General features: G+C 41.3%; 1 protein-coding gene across 1 annotated transcript in view; it reads right to left on the reverse strand.

Annotated features, from left to right (window-relative positions):
* Positions 1 to 1,076, reverse strand: part of GUCY1A1 (guanylate cyclase 1 soluble subunit alpha 1) — a 75,133-nt gene extending 74,057 nt beyond the window's left edge. The window contains exon 1 of the mRNA XM_017871054.1: positions 849 to 1,076. The gene's annotated coding sequence lies outside the window, so the exon portion shown is untranslated. The remainder of the gene's footprint in view (positions 1 to 848) is intronic.
* Positions 1,077 to 8,040: the final 6,964 nt, after the last annotated feature.

An 8,040-nucleotide genomic window follows, 5' to 3' on the forward strand; every position in this document is an offset into this window, starting at 1 on the left:
AGGCCGCAGCGCTACATGGGGCTGGCGGGCTCTGCGGCCCGGGCGCCCTGGCCGTGGGAGAGCAGCGGCCCCAGCGCGCCCCGCGCGTTCTCACGGCCCGGCCCCGCGAGCGCAGCAGCCGGCGCGGCGCTGCCCCGAGCCCACCCCGTCAGTGCTCCTCCTTCGGGCGCCGCGGGTCCCGAAGGGCCCCAAGCCCTGGGCCGGCCCCCCGGGCGTCGTCTCCTTTCCTCTCGCTCCTCCCCAGCGTGGGAACCCGGCCCTGGCTCCCCAGGGCTGGGCAGCTAGGAGCGTACGGAAGGTTTCTCAGGAGAGGAAGGTGACCCAGCCCAAGCCGGGGTCCCGGAAGAGGGACCGCCTGTCTGAAAAGCCCCGACCGCGTGGGGATGCAGAGACCACTTACTCGGTGGCTTCGCACACCTCGGGGCTGTGCTTCCGGATCTCTAGCACCTCCAGGGTGCCCCTCGCAAATCCGCACTGCGAAGGGAGAAAGAGAGCGGGCGTCAGGGGTGGCAGGCGGTGAGCGGGAGAGGGGACCCTGCAGTGGCACCTGTGGGTCCCCGCGCGAGTGCACCGCGGCAGCGGCACTTACGCTTGGATCGCTCGTGTCTACCTGCTCAACAGGCTGGGCGGGACGCTGCGTGCCTCGGAAACTGTATCGCCCGCGTCGCTCCCAGACAGTCCTCCTTGCCTTTGTCTCTCTGTGTCTGTCTGTATCTCCCTCTTTGATCACCCCAAAGGAACCCTTGCAGTTCCTTTCCATAAGCCATTCGATTTTTTCAAACCTCTCCCCGCCTCCTCCCCTTCTCTGCACCGAAAGACTGAAAAAGAAAGTAGCAGCGAAAACGCACCATGGTGAGATCACGCAGGGCTGGGGTCCCTAGGCTCCTCCAGGCGCTCCCTCCCCCACAGGTGTCCTCCGCCAGCAGACTGCTCACTGCTCTAGCGCAGGAAAAGTGTAGGAAAACTCTGCACTGAAACCTGCTTCTGGAAAACTGACTCTGCGCTGAGTCCCACCCACCAGGCTCCGACTAGGGCAGGGGAACTGAGTCCTAGTCTCTGCGGCCGCCCAATCGCCATACCAGCAATTACTGTGTGGAGACAGAGACCTGGGGCAGGGGACAAAAAAAAAAAAAAAAAAAAAAAAAAAAAAAAAAAAAAAAAAAAAAGAAAGGCAAAATTGGAGGGGACTCAAGGAAAATTTGGCCCACTTAAAAGAAAACAAAACATGTCTTCTCCACTATGCACTGGTCCAGAGAAACTGTAGTTTTCCACAGTTAAAAACTCCAACATTTCTGCTGGGAAGTTGACTTCTGTGCTGATGACATTCTTGTCCTGGTTTTCAGATTTGAAGCCAATCTACTCATTTGCAGATGCAATTTTATGGTTACAGAGATTTTACGTATTTTCAGTAAGGTCTGGCTTCTGCCTGGTTCAATGCATTTAGTTCTATTTGTTACCTATGTGTGTGTTGTGATACTATGCTTTTAGCCACCTTTCTGACTTAAAAAAATCCCATTATGCTGTTCTATTGTGAATTAACAATTAATCATGATCTTTATGTGATCCCTTTTCAATTCAGTTCAATTCATGGTTATCTTCGTCTTTTATATCTTCCCCAAATACACCATCTAATCTGGTCCCATTTTAAGCTCACCACATTTGCAGACTTTCTCCCAGTCTTGCATACTGTGCTTGCCTCATAGTGAACATTAATCAGAATCAGGAAAAAAAATACATTTAAATAAGTCAGGAACAGTTAAGAAAGTCAGCAGTATAAGCACAGGTAGCCACAGAAACTTTTGCCTTCCTGCCATCTCAGAAACTTCTCTTCCTCTACATTTAACCCATGATACTCTCTTAGATCAGCAGGACATTTGTACTAAGAATATTTAGAAATTCAGATGTAGAAGGAAACTTTAAAAAAATACACAGTAATTCAATAGTAAAAGGAAGAGGGAAGTCATACTATTTTTAAGTAAATTAAATGTTACGAACATTCAGAAGAAAATGAGATATTGTCTGACAGTGTTCATAAAGGAACAGTATTAGAGACACGACTTGAAGGATTGGTCATATTTGAAAAAAGACAAAATAGAGGACTTTTTTGTTGTTTTTGCTTTTTTCTGACAGAGGGAAACTTGTGAGCAAACATATAGAGATTGGAAAGGCATGGCACTGTTATTCAAGAAACAAGGAGTAATACCATCTGGTAGAAATAAAAAGTACATAAAGAAAAGCGTAGGAAGATATGGTGGAAAGATAGGCGGTTCAGATGCCTGATCCACAGTTATCATGTGTTGCAGGCTTGTATAAAGACTTTGTTGTTGCTGTTGTCTTCCCCTACTGATACCATTACCAATATTCCTTTCATTCTGGAACATGATTTATTTAACCCATTAATTTCTACGTTTACCATTCTGAAGTTTTTCTTTTTTTTCTTTTTTTCTTTTTTTCTTTTTTTCTTTTTTTTTGAGACAGAGTCTCGCTCTGTCGCCCAGGCTGGAGTGCAGTGGCCGGATCTCAGCTCACCGCAAGCTCCGCCTCCCGGGTTTACGCCATTCTCCTGCCTCAGCCTCCCAAGTAGCTGGGACTACAGGCGCCCCCCGCCACCTCGCCTGGCTAGTTTTTTGTATTTTTTAGTAGAGACGGGGTTTCACCGTGTTAGCCAGGATGGTCTCCATCTCCTGACCTTGTGATCCGCCCGTCTCGGCCTCCCAAAGTGCTGGGATTACAGGCTTGAGCCACCGGGCCGGCCCATTCTGAAGTTTTATAGCACACCAAAGTCCTTGATTGGTATTGCATTTAACCCCAGTACATTCTGCCAGGAGCTACTGAGTTTTACCAAGGGTAGACCCTCAACTGGAGAATATCTTGTCTTCTTCCTCCTTTGTGCTTTCTAACTGTCAGACAATGGGTAAGAAGAGGAAGCAACCAATCTAAGCGTAAGGGTGGCTAGAACCACCAAAAGGTGATGGCAAAAGACATTCTGTAATCTGGATGTTTGATATGCTTTAAAAAAGTAACAAGAGTTCCTTGATGTTAGGGAAGTACTAATCTTCACAGCCTAATTTCCTAGCAATGAACTTGGTTCATAATGGGATTCACTAAAATGCCTGCTGAGTGGATAAATGAATACCTGAATATTTCATCATCTTCCAGGTCTAGTCTTCTTTCTTATAGTTGACTTATGGGTTAAAACTTTCCTCCACTTTATTGAGAATAAGAAAGTTGTCATGACAACTTAATAAAAATGTTAACAAGGAAAATTATTCAGTGTAAAGCAATCTCCCTAGCCATGTTGGTGCTGGCAGAAAAGCTCAAGATATTTTTATTTCCTCTCAAGATGCTTTGTTTTTCCTGTACCTACAACCCACAATTGACAATAGTACTAGAGCATTTAAATGTAGGTTACTTTCACACTTGCAAATGAAATGACAATGGCAACTAGAGATAGTATCTAAATCCTTACTACTCAGATTATGTTTTCTATGTTAGCAGTATCCCATAACCTACAATCTTGTTGGAAGTACAGAAGTTCAGGCCCCTCTCCAAACCAACTGAATCAGAATATCCATTTAACAGAATCCTCAAGTGATTCCTATGCACATTAAAGTTTGAAAAGCACTGATCTACTATCGAGGCATTAAGTATGATAAGCCTCAAAATACATTGTATGAATCTTTCTAAATTCAGGGATTTTTTAGAACCCGCATCTTTATTTTTCTGGGTTACTACGGCCATGTCAGTTCAAATAAAGTAATGGGACTAATGGTTTCATCTCTACTGACTTTGTGGACCATAATAAATTCATAAACCAAGGGGAATTAAGAAAGAGAACAGAAAAAGGGTAGAAATGAGAGAAGTGCTACATATATGTCAGGAGCAGAGCTTTGTTTTATTTTTAGCAAACAAACTATGGATTGTATTGTTTGCCAAATTAGGATAACCTCTCAAGTATAAGAAAAATAAGATAAACTTCTGGCCCCTTACTTCCTCCTTTCCTTAGTATTATTCATTTTAAATTTGTTTTAACGTACCTGGTGAGATAAAGTTTACACTGGTAACTTGCAGTAAGATGATGCAAAGACTCCAAAATGTCTCTTTTGTATGAATGTAAAGCTTTAGTGAGAAAATTAGATCTTATTAGGTTGGCATCCACACATTTCTAGTCCTGGTACAGACATTCACGAAGCAGCCTGGACTAGAAGAGATTCTGATGGTAACAGAAATGTTGTCCACTATATTTTTGCCAAGGAATTGGTGTTTATGAGCAGTAAATGCAGTGGTAGGTAGAATAATGGCACTCCAAAGATGTCTACCTGCTAATCCTTAGAACCTGTCAATATGCAATTTTACACTGCAAGAGAGAAGTAAGGATGCAGATAGAATTAGGGTTACTAATCAGCTAGTCTTGGGATGGGAATATTATTCCAGATTAGGTGGGTAAACCCATTGCAATCAAACGGGACCTTGTTAAAGAAAGATTAAAACAATAGAGTCAGAGTCAGAATGATGCTATGTTAGAAAGACTTGATCAGCAATCTCTGGCTTTGAAAATAGAAAGGGGGCCAGGTGCAGTGGCTCATGCCTGCAATCCCAGCACTTTGGGAGGCCGATGCAGGTGGACCACCTGAGATCAGGAGTTCGAGACCAGCCTGACCAACATGGTGAAACCCCATCACTACTAAAAATACAAAAAATTAGTTGGGCATGGTGGCAGGTGCCTATAATCCCAGCTAGTTGGGAGGCTGGGGCAGGAGAATTGCTTGAACCTGGGAGGCGGAGGTTGCAGTGAGCTGAGATCACACCATTGTACTATAGCCTGGGTGACAAGAGTGAGACTGTCTCAAAAAAAAGAAAAAAGAAAAAAAAAGGAAGCAAAAAAGAAAGAAAACAGAAAAGGGCTTAGCCAAGGAATGTGTGCAGCCTCTAGAAGATGAATAAGGCTAGAAAATTATCCTCTCTTAGAGTCTCTGGAATAGAAAATAGCCCTGCCATCACGTAGGTTTTAGTCTAATGAGACGCATTTCAAACTTCAGACTTCCACAAATGTATGATAATAAATGTGTGTTATTTTAAGCCCTAAGTTTGGGGGTAATTCGTTACAGTAGTAATAGGGAACTAAATGTCAAAGTGTCTTTGGTGTTGGGCAATGACAAAGGACAGAAGAATTGTGTGGAGCCAGCATTTTAAAAACCTAGATTGCCCTGAACACATTGTTAGTAGAAATGTGGATGTTAACTCTGCTAGTGAGGCCTCAGAAGAAAGTAAGAGGCATGGTAGAGAAAATCTGTATCATCTTAGGGAATATATAAATCATCATAAATTATCATGAACAGACTGCTGGTACAAATACGGACATTAAAAGTGCATTGAACAGGATACAGGTGGGAATGAGGAAAGTGTTACTGGAAATTGTAGGAAAGGAGATCCTTAGTTGATATGGTTTGGCTGTGTTCCCATTCGAATCTCACTTTGAATTTTAACAATCCCCACATGTCAAGGGCAGGGCCAGGTGGAGATAATTGAATCACAGGGGCAATTCCCCCGTACTGTTCTCCTGGTAGTGAATAAGTCTCACGAGATCTAATGGTTTTATAAATAGGAGTTCCCCTGCACAAGTTGTCTTGCTTGTTGCCATGTAAGATGTGGTTTTGCTCCTCCTTTACCTTCCACCATGATTGTGAGGCCTCCCCAGCCATGTAGAACTGTGAGTCCATAAAACCTCTTTTTCTTTAAAAATGACCCAGCCTCAAGTATGTCTTTATTAGCAGGGTGAGGACAGACTAATATGTCAGTATATGGTGGCAGAAAACTTAGCCAAATTATGTCTCACAGATATGTGGAAATATTGATCTTGGATATTTAACTGAGAAGATTTTTAAGCAAAATGGTGAAGGCACAGCCTACTTTCTTCTTGCTATTTATTGTAAAATGTGAGAAAAAAGAGAAAGATTGAAGGAAGAACTGTTAAGCCAAAAAAGAACCAGAACGGGGAAATTTATGTGGGAAATCCTCAACCTATCTACACTGCAAATTATGCTATGTCATCTTTTGTCATGGTAAACATGTCTTTTTACTTTGCAAGTCTGAGAGATTTTATCATTTCTCATATTTGAAAAGCCTGCTACATGTCTAGATACAAAAGACCTCTATATGTTTAACTTATGTTAAAATAATAGTTATACCGACTCTTTTAGTTGCCAATAGTTAGCCCTGATGTCATTTCGTAGGCACTAGTGTTCCATAAATTGTATGCACTTTGAATTAAAGCAAAATGGCATCCTGTAGGCCCTGACATATTTAATGCTGTTTCAAAAATACTCCATCATAGAGGTAACTTACAAATTCAATGATTTTGGAATATTGAAAATACGTAGAGTGGTTACAGTGTCATATAAAAAAGTAAGATGGATGAGTTAATGGCTACTGCAAAATAAATGTTTTCGAAACTTGTTCAAAGGTGTTTTTGAGTATAACTCAAGATATTTCAGCGCAAAATATCTCAAACAAGTTGATCAGTTTCAAAAGAAAGCTTCAGCCAAACAAAGAAATTATGTCTGTTAAAAAAAAAAAAAAAAAATCCATGGAAAGATAGCTGTAGTTAAGCTGTCATTCTAAGTTGGTTCAACAACACTCTGTTTTCAATATTGTTTTTTTTCCTCTAGCTTAGTACCCATTCCCTATCTTGCTTCTTATGAAATTTCTAGACTTTGCAAAATAGTTGGCCATTTGAAGACAGAGTCTGTGTTTTATGAATCTTTGACTTTACTATTTTTTTTACATAGAAATCTAATGCCAGGTGCCAATCAAAGAAAAAAATTATCAAAATAAGGATGAATGATCTCTTTGCTGTTGTTCTAACATTTTAATTCTCAAGAGATAATCATCGTTAATCATAATAGTTAACATAATAGGATGATAATTATCCACCAGGCATTATTCTAAGCACTTTGTATGCATTACATTATCTGTTTCCCCTAAAATCCCTTTGAAGGTGAGCATCATTATCATGTCAGCTTTACAGATGAGAAAATTGGGGTATAGGGAGATTAAGCATCTTTCCCAAAATCACACAGTTAGGAAGTGACAAAATTAGGACTCATACTCAGGCAATCTGGTTCATAAGCCTGGGGTATTAATAATTCTGGTTACTCTGAAAGGAGCTTGCGAATTATCAAAATAATGATCACCAGTTCAGATTTATTAAGTCATATTCTTTGAGTAGGCTCCAGAAACCTGTATTTTAACAAACATCTGTAGATCATTCTGAGAGCTGAGGATCACACAAACACTAAGAATGTCAAGACTGTAATCTTACTGAAGAAGCCTTTGGGCGTTTGCGCTCTGGTGATGCCATTATATAATAGGCTTGAGTTTTCAACATTAGCACATCAAACTGATCTCTTGATGTCTTTGCTTAACACTAATTTCAGCTACCAAGTGACTAGTGGAGAATGAGTTTCAATAGCTTGATTTCCTAATAGAATGGCTAACTACATAGGTGTCTTGTGTTTTCATTTAATTTTGCGTTTGTAGAAAAGGAGGGAAGAAGGGGAGGGAGGAAGAGAGGAAAGGAAGGAGAGAAACTTTACTGAAGCAGGTCAGCAAAGCACTGGAAATATATCCAATAAAGTTACTTACAAAAGAAAATATTAAGGAAAATATACTCAGGTAATTTTCTCCCGATTCTTCAAATGTCACAAAAGTTGTCTTATTTGTGCTTCCTTTCATGGCACAACCTATTCAAAAGTAATCGTTGATTGAATGAAAGCCTTTAACAGAGAGTTGAAAATTTTTAACATCTTCTATTTTTAAACACTGGACACATAAACAACCCCAAAGCTCCTGAAGCTAAAGCTCCAAACATTTCCTCAACCCTATGGCTGTCTGCTAGTTCAGGAGGTCTTGCTAGTTCAGGAGGTCTTGCTAGTTCAGGAGGTCTTGCTAGTTCAGGAGGTCTTGCTAGTTCAGGAGGTCTTGCTAGTTCAGGAGGTCTTGCATAGCTGAGTTGAAATAGAGTTAAAACATAACAACCTT

The sequence above is a fragment of the Rhinopithecus bieti genome, unplaced genomic scaffold (genome assembly GCF_001698545.2).
Source record: "Rhinopithecus bieti isolate Rb0 unplaced genomic scaffold, ASM169854v2 scaffold_3878, whole genome shotgun sequence".
Taxonomy (NCBI): domain Eukaryota; kingdom Metazoa; phylum Chordata; class Mammalia; order Primates; family Cercopithecidae; genus Rhinopithecus; species Rhinopithecus bieti.